Source organism: Strigops habroptila, chromosome 6, assembly GCF_004027225.2.
Source record: "Strigops habroptila isolate Jane chromosome 6, bStrHab1.2.pri, whole genome shotgun sequence".
NCBI lineage: Eukaryota > Metazoa > Chordata > Aves > Psittaciformes > Psittacidae > Strigops > Strigops habroptila.
Window position 1 is genome coordinate 4,875,225 of NC_044282.2, and position 13,854 is coordinate 4,889,078.

Genomic DNA, 13,854 nt, shown 5'->3' on the forward strand with positions numbered 1-13,854 from the left:
AACAAATATTCCTTCCCTTTGGAATAGCAGTTAAATAAGGCATGATACTCCCTGTTTACTTCCTGCAGAGATGGGTAGCAACTGCCTCCTGTAATGACTGCAAATGGATCCAACCCCTCCTGCAAATCCCCTGTGTCACTCATCCCTCTCTTCCCACAAAGCCGTTGTGCCTGCATGGATAATTACAACCATTCTGAAATTTTGATCTCTCAGATTTTTGGGGTTTTTTCTTCTTTCCTGTGCCCATTTCTCTCTCCAGCCTTGTACTACTCTGCAGGCTCTGAACAATGGATTAGCTGTTCCCTCCAGTCAAGGTTTCCAGAAATAGTCTTTAGAGTTTTGCCATATGTTTATCTTTCTCAATACTCCAGTGAGCAGCCCCCTCATGACTCACAGGCAAACAAAGGTCTTGAATGGTTTGTTTATTCTTCTGAGCTACACGGCACTGCCTGGGGCTCGCCATGTGGGGAGCTCTGAGGAGGTGCGTACTGTTGCCCATATTTAATTACAAACAACATCATATTTACCCTGACCCGTACTGCTATGAATCAGAATGAATGTCAGAAAATCTAGCCACCCTCAGGTAGCCCCACTTGGATATTGTTCCTGGAAAGGGTTGGTTCCACGTACCAGCGTGTAGGAGCACTGCATGTACACCCTTTCTCACCTGATGTTGCTGCTGGGAGAAGCAGAGGAGGAGTAGGGAGGAAGTCGCCCTAAATAACTCTGCTTCTGACCCTCTCCCACTAAGCTCTCTCCCACTCCTGACAGAGTCACTGAATGATCCTTGTCCATCAGCAGCAGGGTGTATTTTGGCTCACAAAGAACAAAGGCAACAAACAGTACTGGAGCCCAAGAATTCAGTGTTCAATAAATAAACAACTTTACCATACTTGACAAAGACAAAACCCCAACAGCCAGTCACAGAATGAAATGCCCAGAAAAAACAAAAGTGCCCAGAAGACCTGAGCTGTGGGGCTAAGCAATGTGTTTCAGAATACTGAATATAAGACTGGCTATCATGGCCAGTGTTGGGTGTGTAAAGCCATTCAAACCATTCAGGTGTAAAACCTTAAATCACTTCAAAGGCTGGAAAAGAAATGATGTGGGTTACTCAGTTACACATCCCCTCAAGGGAAAGGATTAAGGTGAAAGAAGTCAAATGTGATCCAAGCAGGTACCTAAACAATCAGTTTTCATGCACTTTACTCTGTGCTGGGCTGGCAGCTCTGACTGAGAACATCTGGGAGCCCTTGCTTTTCCAGAGAAGATGCTGGAGGCTAGGCAGCACTTTCTTTAGGGCTCAGAAACGACTACTGAGACATATCCATTTAATAACATATAAATATAGTGGGGGCACACGCTGGCATTGATTAAGACCATTGGTTAAAACAGAAAAGCGACAGGCATTGGGTGATATTTTGACACTCTCCTCATGAGTTCTGGGAAGGTATGCTGGGTAAGATAGATACAGCTGCTGTTTTACACAAAAAGATCTAAAATAAAACAGTTTAAGGAAAATATCTGAAGTCCTGGCCTATGTAGCAGAGTTTCTGAAGTGTTCATGGTCATTTAGAAAGGGCTGAACAGGAAAACTTGGAACTCAGCACAGGGGTGAGCAGGTGGCTTGAGATCTCCGGAGCGTGTTCCAGAGGAAAAAAAACCAAACCCATCAGATCACCATAGGAGGAAGATGAATCAAAACTACTGCATGCTAAAAAGGAAAAAAAAAAGGGGGCTGGGGCTCAGGTATCTGAACATCAGTGTCTAAAATGACAGGAGACTATCAGGGCATCCTACCTGGTATGCAGCAGAATAACGTGGGCCTCCCACAGATGTCAGCTGTACCACGTCTCAGGTACCAAAGGATGACACAGGCAAATTGTTCAGACGCACGGATGGGTCACAAACTGCCTGTCATCTGTGTGAGAACTTAAAAGACAAGCTAGGTAAACAAGGATGTCTGACCTTTCCGGAATACAATGAAATGATGAAAACTCAGTGCATACAAGATGACTAAATTTACATCTCAGTGCATACAAGATGACTAAATTTACATATCTCCTATCCAAAGTCACAAACCTTCTCCAAATGTCTACTCACTACAGCGGGCTACCTCTGTAAGATCAGCATATTAAAGATTTGGGGGCCCAGGAAACAGGTGAACTCCAGCAGGCTGCTGTAGTGAGCACCTTTCCCTTACAGACAGGGACCTTCTGTTCAAAAGACTCTTCTGATCACAGCTGTGCAAATAGGGTGAGAAGGAAAACCTTTTTCTGAAGGGAGGATTTATATGTTTCGTAGGTCAAGCTCCATCTGAAACCTGAGGGAAGACCAGACAGGTAGTGACTGAAGCATGAATATGACATAAATACTTCAAGATAGTACTTATATGAAATCTTTGTTGAATATGAAGAAGGGATTGATGATATCTTGGCAATATTACCAGATTTCCAAGTTTTCAATATCAACAGTAAATGAAAGGTGAAAAAGGAGGAAAAGGAAGAAAGATATAATGTTGGCAAATATTATGTTGCTTTCTCTGAGCCACTCCAATCATCACAAGTCAAAGTATTTTGCACCAGCAAGGAAAGGATAACTTGTACACTGAGGTCTTTATAAGAAAGGAAGTTCAGTCAAAGTGTGTATTTCCTAAATGTCAAATAAACAAATACTTTCAGCATCAAAAAATGGAAAAATAGAACAAGCATTCCGGCTACAGCTCACTTCTTCTCACAAGGCAGGTAGAAGTTCTACAGGGAGGGGATGAGACACAAATTCAGACGCTGGAGAGCTAACATTGTTTCATGTGTACTGAATCATGTTGAATTCCACCAATACTTTGAAACTAAGTCATAAGGGCTAAGGTTTTCTACTGTCAAGCTTTCAGGCATATATGTCTTTCTTTTTATTTATGTATTTATATTCTATAATATACTACCATCATATACTGCACTGTTTCATCTTATATGAATAGACATTGGCTGTACTATCTTGGGAGCACACTAACTGGTGAACTGAAAAGGGAACAGGTCTGCCTATGTATATGTAGGGCACTGCAAAGGCTGCAGTTTACTGCTGGAGCAATGCATTTGCAAAATAAAAAGCATAGTTTTTTTCCTGCTTTGGACACGGACAGATAAAAATATGCTTTTGTATAGAAGTATATTACAGAATTTTAAGGCTGCAAAGTCAAGTGTTCTGTTTGAGGTTTATATAATGTGTATAACACGTATATTATACATTGTAATTTAGAGATAAAGCATCTGCTGCAGTATGACTCTTCCGGATTTTTTCAGCATTGTTTCTTAAACGGGAGTGAAAATATTACTTTATAGAAACCATCTCGTATAATATTTGAGAAGTCTACAAAATCCATATCACTGCAAATCAAGGTGCATAAGATGGTTTTGCTTCATCAGGTCTTGGGCCATTGGTGTAGGTCCTAAGGATCAGAAAGGATTCTATTCTGTGTTTAGTAAAAATATACCAGGCTGCTGCTTTGTGGAACTGTTCACTGTTTCTGCTGATTTTTTGTCCAGGCCTGTTCTTGTAAACCTCATCATTGCATGTGGCATTTTAAGTACACATCACAGAGTTAATGAGTTCAGTTGCATAGCAGAATACAGAATAACTCAGGCTTACATTCATACATCTAATGTTTTCAGGCAGGATGATTCAATAGCAAAAAAAACCCAAACGAAGACTGCATAGGAATTATTAGATGGGATAAAAGTGTCTACACACAAATGGAAGTAACCATAATAATTAGACATTAGGAAGAAATTCTTTACTGTGAGCATGGTGAGGAACTAAACCAGGTTGCCCAGAGAAGCTGTGGGTGCCCCATTCCTGGCAGTGTTCAAGGCCAGGTTGCATGAGGCTTGGAGCAACCTGGTCTAGTGGAAGGTGTCCCTACCCATGGCAGGTGGTTGGAACTAGATGATCTTTAAGATCCCTTGATCAATTTTCCACTGTAAAAAATATGCGCTTTTTTCTAACTGGGATTTATCCAGTCTTAGTTACAATCACTGATTTACATAACTTTTTTTTTTTTCTGCTAAAGTGCAAAATACCAATATGAATTTTTTCTCTAGGTAGACACTTGCTCTCTAAAATAAAACCACTGGTAAGCTGTCCTCACAGATACATACAGTGATCTTCCTAAGTGTTTTATTAGCTAGTACAATAGCATTGATTGCAGCCATCATTGTTCTTTCTTTTAATCTGTATTTGTTAGGTATCTTAGCTGTCATGCAACAACTGGCAGTCTGTTATTGTTTTGAATTATTCCCTGTGGCACCAGTCCAAGTTGTGACATGTCTTGAGTGACTCAAAGTGAGTCCTGAGTCTGCTCAAGCTTAAACCTCGCAGCAGCAGCAGCTCCCTGCTGGGCTGTCAGTGAATACAAAGGGCCATAAGCAGTCCCAGAGTGTGGGTGAAGAGCAAGTGATGGTGAAGCAGGAGAGGGAAAGGGGTTGATGACTGTGCTGTCACCTTCCCCTCATGTTAAACTGACAATTATCAGCTGCTGGCATCTATAGTTCCACCCAGTATTTTGAGGGACAGAGTTCTCAGCCACTCCAGGGCTCTGGGGGTCAATGCATCACCTCCCATCCTGTGGGTCTTCTGCCTTGCCAAAGTCCTCTGAGAGGTTTTGGCATCCCCCAACTTTCTCTGGGGCTTTGGCCTCACTCAAGACCCCAAGGCATCACACTCATATTTTCATTTCTGCATATTTTTTAGCACAAATGGAGATGTGACATGTTTTTAGTTGGCAAGGCTACACCCTTGTCATGATGGCAGCAGTCTGGATTTCTGCCTGGATTTGGCTTCATAAGCAAACTGAATAATGTTTTCTGCTTGCTGTCTTTAAAGCTGCCTCCTTCAGGTGGCTGATTAGCACCTGAACTCCAATACTGAGACTTTTTCCCTGCCAGCAGGGGATCTCTATCTACCTTTCTTAGCCTTCCATCCTACAACGAGATAATTTTTTAAGTGTTCTTTCCTTTGATTTTTCATCTGGCATATTCTTACTCATCAGTAAAGATTCTTAGGATCCCAAATATTGGAGAGATACTTACATGCAATGTGCAAGAATACTGTGTAAAAGCCATGTCAAGTTCCTCAACCAGTGAAGATTTGTATAGTGCAGAAAACAATTCCATCCCCTACTTTCCTGTAAAAAAAAAATAAAATCTACATAGACTGTGAAGGAAAGAGACATCAAAGAAAGTGAAAGACATTGTTATTTTCCACAGGAAAAAGACTCTCTAAATATTTTTCAGCATGTGTCTTAATAAGTACACGTAACTGGGTGTCTATTATGCAGTAACATTTTTTTAAGGCAGCTGTATGCCTTCAAAGAATTGTAAAAGTCATGAACAGGTTAAATGACCTAAGATGATATGCTCATTTTTCCATTCCTCTCCTGGTAAATGATTGTTCTCTGAGTGATGTATTTCCAGTGCTTTTTCTCAGTTCTGTTTAAAGGAATCAGACAGTAGGGGTTCCCATTGTTTTCTCAGGAGGTTGTTCCAGAGCCAAGAAATTCTCCCTAGATGTAATCAGTAAATTTTTCATAATATTATTGTATTTTTGTTCAGGTCATTGTTAATTTTACTCATGCTGAAATCATATCTTTGTAGTGTTTACACTCTCAAAATCTTTACAAGTATATACACCTGTGTGTATATATATATGTGTGTGTGTGATACATATATGCGTATGTATGTTCCCCCAATTATGTGTTGGTCTTAAATGAGACCTAGAGTTATCTAGGTTCAAAATTGGTTCAAAAATAGTGATCTACTAATACAGTTCCTTCAAAAATCAAATTTTCCTTGCTGTAATTTATTTTTTCACCAGTCTTCTTTTAATCCTTTCCAATTTGATGGTTTTTTTCTTTCCCCCCCTGCATTTTGTATAAATTAAATGTGATATCGTAGGTTTAAAATATGTATTTTGTTGTTGGGGAACAGATGTTAATGTACCAGCTCCTCCCAGAGAGGTGGAGTTTCTCAGGTACTTTGAGCTAAGAATACACAGAATGAAACCTTCTTATCTCACAGATAAGCACCATACTTTTTAAAGTGCTCCAGAAGAGTCATTCACATTTTTAACTTGTACAAAGTCACAGGCAAAATATAGAAAACTCACTCATATTCATGCCAAAACTGAGACAACATCTGCCTTTCATTAACAGGTGTAGTGTGTACTATGACCAACAAGCTACAAAAACCTTGCTGCTGATATGATTTGGTTTGCAATACAGAAGAAATGCCTTTCTACTTGTTTAATTTGACTGTGAGAAAGCAATCTTGTGGAAGCACATTCTTAGAGAGCTCACGTGACTATAAAAACGTGACTATAAAACGTGACTATAAAAACCATTCCTCTGTTCTTAAATCTAAGTGCCTCAGTAGTATTCCATTCCCCATGTGAATGTGACAAATGTCTAAAAAACCTCAAGTTAATTTCTTCTGAAACTTCATTGAGTCAAAATATACTATAGATTTTTTTCAGAGCACTGTACAAAAGAGCTGCCAGACTACAGCACTTAGAAGTGCTGGATGTTACAAGTACCTAATGAGTACGGTATGCTAAAAGCACCTCAGTTCCATTACACTTGAGATAGTACTTGCAGCCATTTCCATCTGGCTGGTTCTCAATCATTTGCTGTTGTCCCTTTCTGAACTACAGCTAAACAAAAAATAAGAAAGGCTCTTTTCCACACTGCATTCCACATCTCTCAGCTCAGATTTTCTCTTTCCAGATCCATATAATTCATTAGCCTAGAAAATAAAATGAAAGATTTAAAAAAAATAAAGGAAGCTTTTAAAGATGATGTAACCTGAGTTGCAGAGTAGGTCAGGACAGGAGTCCTAGCCTGTGTGAGAAGGAAATTGGGTGGCTCTCTCAGGCAAGGTAGGGGAGGAAGAAGCAAGGAAGCTGTACAGGACAGGTATCTTGACATCGGCACAATATAAGGAGGTCAAATCATAAAATCACTGGTACCATTTATTATCCCCTCTGTGCAAGAGGAGAGAAGATCCCATAGACCAAAAAGGCACAGCCAGGGGAGAGCCAGAGCTGCATGATTCCAGCTTTGTGGCATATTTTGCCTTCTACCTACTTTGGATCCATAGTTGGAAAACAAACTTTTCCTTTTCTCAGCAACACAGTACTTCAGATATCTTGAGGTTGAGCTAAGAAAAGTCATTGTTTACTGCAATCGATGGAAAGAAGCTTTTGCTGAATAATCGGATCAGGTTGGGAGCTTATAAATTTGAAATTTTCTTCATGAGCATATCTGAAATTTCCTTCACGAGTTTGCTCATAGGGATGTCACCAAAAACTACAGTGATTTTCCATTCACAGAACTGAAAGATTTTTTAAAAAGTTATGCAAATTTAAACAACTAATCCCAGCTACCTCTTATAGCAATTGGAAAGAAATCAGCACTTAAAGAAGGTAACTACCCTTGTCCTCCCTACAGCCATCTAACAGGAGGTGACTTGGCCTTTCTGTGTGTAAGGGTAAGGTATTTGCAGTCTTTCTTCCTGCATTTGCTAACAATTTCTTAGGAAGGAGTAGGCAGTGGGCAACCAGAACATCTGTGTACTCCTGTTCCTTTCCACACTGAAGAAATGCAGCTTTAAATATAAATACAGAGATAAATCTGAATTTAACTGGAGCCACTTTACTACGCTTATGTGGCTTTTGGCGAACCACTTGACTAAGCAGTAGAGCTTATTAAAAATATAATTGCCTGAAACAACTGTTTTAAAAATTTCTAAATGCCTGTTTAAAAGACTCTTGTGCCTTCCTGAGCAAGTATGGCTGTTCAAGTATGGTTGTTAGTATGTGAACAGCTTCTCAGTCTCCAAAAGAAAATATTGCATGACCCACTGTGCCAGGCAGAAGGTGAGGGGTTTCTGTTTGTCGGTTTGAGGAGGCAAGCACTTTTGAATACTGCAGAAGGCTGGTATTTTGATTTGAGCTGTGCAACAGGACCTCACACATATTGTGAATGATGTTTATGTGAGTGTTATATATACATATATACATACATATACATGTAACTGCCAACCAGTTGTTACATACATAGATGTAAATTTTAGTTACTCCTCCACAGAAACAAAATACCTCCATTTGGTGGCAAGGGTTACCATCATGCTATTGCTCAGGAGAAAAGCACGAATAGCATACAGAGATGAAGCATTTCTCCCATGAGATTTCCAAGAGAGTTTCCATCATGGGAGCTCTGTGAGGAGAACAAGGAGAAGACAGCATAGGAGGATTTGGCACTAGACCCGCGTTCAATGTGCTCTCTACTTACAGGGATGCAACATCAGCCTGATTTGTTTGTGTTGGGCCAGATGTCATATCCAAAACTCATGATTTACAAATACTTGGACTTGTTATCAAACTAATTCTATATATATTCTAATAACATTGATAGTGAAAGTTATTCATCATGTACACAGTGATAATGCTGCTTTACACAGCAATGTCTTTTAGGAACTTGTTGTTTTCTATAAAGAATTGGGAAAGAGGAACTAATTCTGCCAGAAGGCTCTAATCCAGTAACCATGAAGTCAGTAGTCATTTATGCCTAGATAAGATTCTAGCATCCAAACTGCAAGGCTACCAAAACCCCCAGGGATCTTCGTATGCCAGATGAACCACATGTCTCCACTTATCGTTCAGGAATGGAAAGAGCCAGTAATGACTGCATTCAAGCAGTAAATCCAAAACAAGCTTTCCAAGCTTCTGCACCCTGAGCAGTGCCAGTGCAGCAGACAGTATATTTGGCCTTCAGAGTTTGGGCGTGCGTGCATCTGTGTGCAGTCATCCTCTTCTATTTCAAGCAACAGGTTTATACTATTGTCTTGTACACAAATCCAGAGCTAAGTGAGCTGAGGGGAACTGCAGACCAAGTTATTTACACAGTATCCACAGTCTGCTTACTGAGGTGTAATGGTTTTAAAATCCTCTAGTGAGGAGTACACTGTGTTCTTTGCTCTCTAAACATGCTGGAACGCACACTGCATGTGTTGTCTTACCAGGTTTTGGTGATGTGAGCTTCGTGCAGTCCTGCTGCAGGTGAATAATATGTAAGGCTCTTTTAGTGCAGTCCAAGCATGCAGTGGTAAACATAGACTTGAAATCCTGGAGCAGGCAGGGATGCAAAGAAGCAGGCAGTACTTGGAAGTTATACTTACTGATGTAGTTTCATAACCTAAGCAAACATATAGAAATTTACTCTGGAAATTTCACCTGATTCATTGATGTTATCCATCCTGTTACATATGGTTGATAAGGGAAATACTCATAAATGCTTTGGCACTCCATGGAAAATTATATCATTCCACATAAATTGCTCCTATCTCTAGATCTTCATAGGATATACAAGAAAGGAAAATGAAAACAGTGCCTCATCTGCTCTGGGATCACTAACAGGAATGATAATTTTGCCAATGAAGCAAAGATGTCTTCTCTGAATATGAAATCTTTCTAATCACAGCTTTTTCCTATGATCAAAATACATTGTGTTCTGTTAATGAACTTCAGTTGCAACTTCACACAGTTATCTATTTTAATATGCTAGGGGATGGTAAAAGCTTTTATTTTGAAAGTTTCCTTTTACAATCAAATTGCATATGAAGGCCTGATTCACGAGAGTTTACCCGCACGGTTTTCAGAAGGACCAAACTCACAAATAACTGTTGTGGTGTTGGGTGCTGCAGAGCGAGTGTCAAGAGTGGTCCTCTTTAATAAGGAAACCTCTTCATCACTTGTACATAGGGGCCTCTAAACTTCATTAAAAAACTTTAGAAGGGATTGTTTATGAAAACATCAGGAAGTTGAGTAAGGTCAGAGGAAAAGCTGTGACGAAAGTGAACTCAGCAGGGATATTATTAACCAATCCAGACAAGATGCTGGTGTTACAAAGTAAATACCATCGTCAGGTAAGAAATCCTTCCCCAAATGTCTTTGGTCAACACCTGAGCTCAATTCAAACTTTACTGGAGGTCCAAGAGAATCATTGCATTCTTCTTAGGCTTTTTCCTGTTTGTCTGCATCTGCCCTCCTCAGTTTTAGCCTGAATCACTTAGTCTTAGAAGTCATAGTGGAAATTGCAGAACGTCAGAATGACACCACTGTTGTTGCAGGGTACTACCTGAATTTCCAAACCTCAGAGGGTCCAACAGCCACTTTACCTACTTTGTCCCTTTAAACAGGATCAGTTCCAATGCACAGGTTCCCAAGTCAACCAAACTGGCATCAAGAGCAAAGCAAGGCAGGGATGAGAGGCTTTGAGTTGCTCCTAGGCTAAAGAAGAGGCTCCTTGCTGGTGCTGAGGCTGCCTGCAGCTGATGCTGATACAAGGAGGTGTTTGTACTAAGGGGAGAATAGCTGAAGATATAGGCTGGGAAAATAACCCACAGGAGGAAACCTGTGAGCAAGGTGAAGTTTAGGGGGAAAAGATCATATTGCAACCAGTTTTAGCCCAATTTCATTCAAACTGCAAAGATTTTAGCTCCTCTTGAGTTTCAGCGGTGCTTAAGGAGTGAAGAGGCTGACAGCTCAATTCATCTATAGAGGAGGGTCACAAGCCGCTTTCATTCCTGCTGCTGCACTGTCATTTGTGACTCCAAGTGCCCTAGAGACGGGTATTTCAGCTCAACTAGAAGACTCTTAGGTGCCTGACTGCACGTTCATTCTCCCAGGTGTGTTCCTGCTCCTGATAAGCCTTTGTCATGAGAATAGTCTGGTCCGACACCCCAACTCAAGCCAGCCTTGGGGAAAAGCTGGAGAGCACTTCATATTTCCTGTTGTTTCACATAACCAGGTTTAGGCAGTCTCAGGTGTGAAAGCTTCACTTGCCACAAGACTTGCCCCAGGACAGGACAATAGAGAACTGACACCCATTTCTAGTGCAAGCAACATCACAGAGGCCCTTTCAAAGCCTCTGAAGTCATTGTGACCACCTAATTCATGTCCACAGGGATTTCAGTGGTTCGTGGGTTTGGTCTTCAACCCGTTTGCTGTAGAGAGGCCGAAGGAAAATGGGATTAACAAGGAGTCCTCAGCACTCCTCTAAACCTGCTTCTGTTGAAAGGAATGCCAGCAACACTTGAAGAATTGCAGAGCATTTTTGAAAGTCCTTCTTCGATCCCACTTTTGTGATGACAGAATAAGGTATTTTTCTTTCTAAAACTTGAACTTTTCCATGCTGTTTTGTGAATGGTAAAAAATATTAAGAGGGTTTCTTACCTCAAACTTTTGGGATGGTTTTAAGCTAGTTACTTAAAAGTATCTAGTTATAAACTCTTTTTCCTCATTGAGAGGGGGAAAAAAAAAGTTCACAACTAAAAAATGCACCTAATCATACCATGAAAAACATGCAGAGATTGAACAGTCCAGGTTCATATGCAACTCTAAACAGCATCACTTCAATATATTTTTTATTCCTTTAATGAGCCCATTTTTCAGTGACTTTTCTTATCTGATATTCCTGGAGGGCCCTTGACATTCCTCGCATTTTTTTCCTTTTTGCTTTCAGCTGCTTCCGAGTTCCCTTTCTACTTCAATCTTTCATTGAGATGCTAAGTTGAGTGACAGACTTTAATTAGGTGACATTTGCTGCTAAGGAGACATGCTTACTTAAACTAAATAAGAAGAGGTTACTTTAAAACTCAAATGCACTATAAAACGTAGATTTATATGTGGGAGGGTGCAATAATTTTATCAGAGTGGTAATTAGCATATTTCTCACGTGCTATGTTGGAAAGAAACTTGCAATAACATTCATTTTTTGCTGGCTAACATAGTTCCAGTCTTGCCAGTCTGCCATGCTAATTAAATCTTTTTCACAAGTGTGCAATTAAAGTTGGCAATGCCTGGCAAGCACTTTGATTTAAATCTTCTTGGAGTCAATGTTGTGTTGTTATAAGAAGACCTATGTTTTTAGCGTGCTTATTTTGGCATTTTGCAGTCCTAATTCTAGTAATGATAATAACTAAAAAAAGTTGCTAGCCTTACTTTGAAAAAAAAGGAAATGTTTCATTTTCAGAGTACCCAGCTGGGTTAGGTCTTGTCTGAATTCCCTCTCTGGTAAAAGGGGTAAAAGATGGAGGACATGTAGCATTACTTATGGGAACATGTATGTAATATTTGGTCACTGCAGTAAGGTTAAGACATCATAGTAGGTTTCACATATGAGCAGCAGCATCCATGGGGATATTCATGTGTTTCAATTTGAGCCATTAAGAACCTTCTTGAATTAAAAAAAAAAAAAAAGTGGATAACATGTCCAAAGATAGGGGGCAAAGTTTGATATAACAGATATTAAAACAAGTATGCTAAGTAATATAGTCAATCAGTATATAGCTGGGCAGTTATAGAAAGCTCTTGTAGAGATTAATGGATTATATACCAAATTCCAGAGAGTTCTGAACCATCCCATGGCTTTTCTTCCTGAAGTGGAACCTTATGCATTTTAGAATAGTGCCTCTGATACAATCTTGGTTCAATTTCTGTAGATGAAAGTCCTATAAATCCTTGAAGACATTTCCATAAGAACAAGAAGATTAAAAAAATGTCGTTTTGAAATAAGTGAAAATTAAGTTAATTTTTCACTAAGATAAGAGTAAAATAACCTGCTATCTCACTTAAATAAGCATTATCAAGAAAGGAAATAAAATTTTGGTTTGTTGTAGTAGTAGCAATAAGGGAGATCACTACAGCCGTCTTAACTGCAGTTGTTTGTCTTTGACCTTGTCTTTTTCCTGGCAACATGCTTTGTCCAGTCTGGACAAAAATTGATTGCAACAAGACAAGAGAAAGAATGGAATTTTTCCAGTCTGAGTTACAAGGGCCCTAAAGAGCTATTGGTGCCTTTGAACTAGTCCAGCAAAGCATTTTGGGTTGGATGCACATTTAGGATAGTAAAATTTACATGACATTAAAATTTTGTTCTTTGTTACAGTGACAACTATATGGTCAACGATTGTTTAATTACTCAGTGCAAAATACATAACACTCAGTTCAGAAACACCCTTGAGAGTCTTAATGGCAGTCAGAATATACTTAATAATAAACATAAACTCTTAACTGTTATGCTGATCCAGGCAAGAATCCTGGGTAGCTCACATATGTTTTTCCACCTGACTTCAATCTGAATAAACCCATCTATGAGAATTACTTGTGAGTGGAAAGAGTCTGACAATCAGACATTTAACCTCTAAACTATCGTATGTTTGTTTCATGGAATCTGTCCTATAAGGAAAATGTAAGTCTAAAATAGCAATCATATTTTGTAATCTTCTTAAGGTTGGTGTTTGATATTTTTCTTCTTTATTTCAAAATCATGCACCAGTAGACTTATACTCCCTTTGTCAACCTTAGTCCTTAACTGTCTGCTGTGCGATCAGCCAGACATGAGCCTACACTGCTGAACACTACAGAGTGTAGAAATGAGGCCTGTCATCCACTGAGATGTTGCGTGCTAGCTGAACACATTTCTAGGAGAAAGCATTTCCTACACAAGCACGGACTTGTCCTGTGCAAGTGGACAGCCATGAGACCCCCAGAGGTTTTGGCCTGAGTATGCCAAAAATGTCAGCCAGCATAAAGCAGGGACGACAAACCCTTTATATATTTTCAGTTGAGCGTGGGATTGTACGCCTGTTCCTGCCTCTCCAGGGATGCAGAGCTGCTGGATGGATGCCCTGCTTCAGCAGCACTTGGGTAAGGTATGGGTGAGGGGGGTAACTTGCTTTGGCAGCTGGGGCACATAGCTGGTACTTGAGCCCTCTCTGTCATTGGTGGTGCCCTTTACTGCAT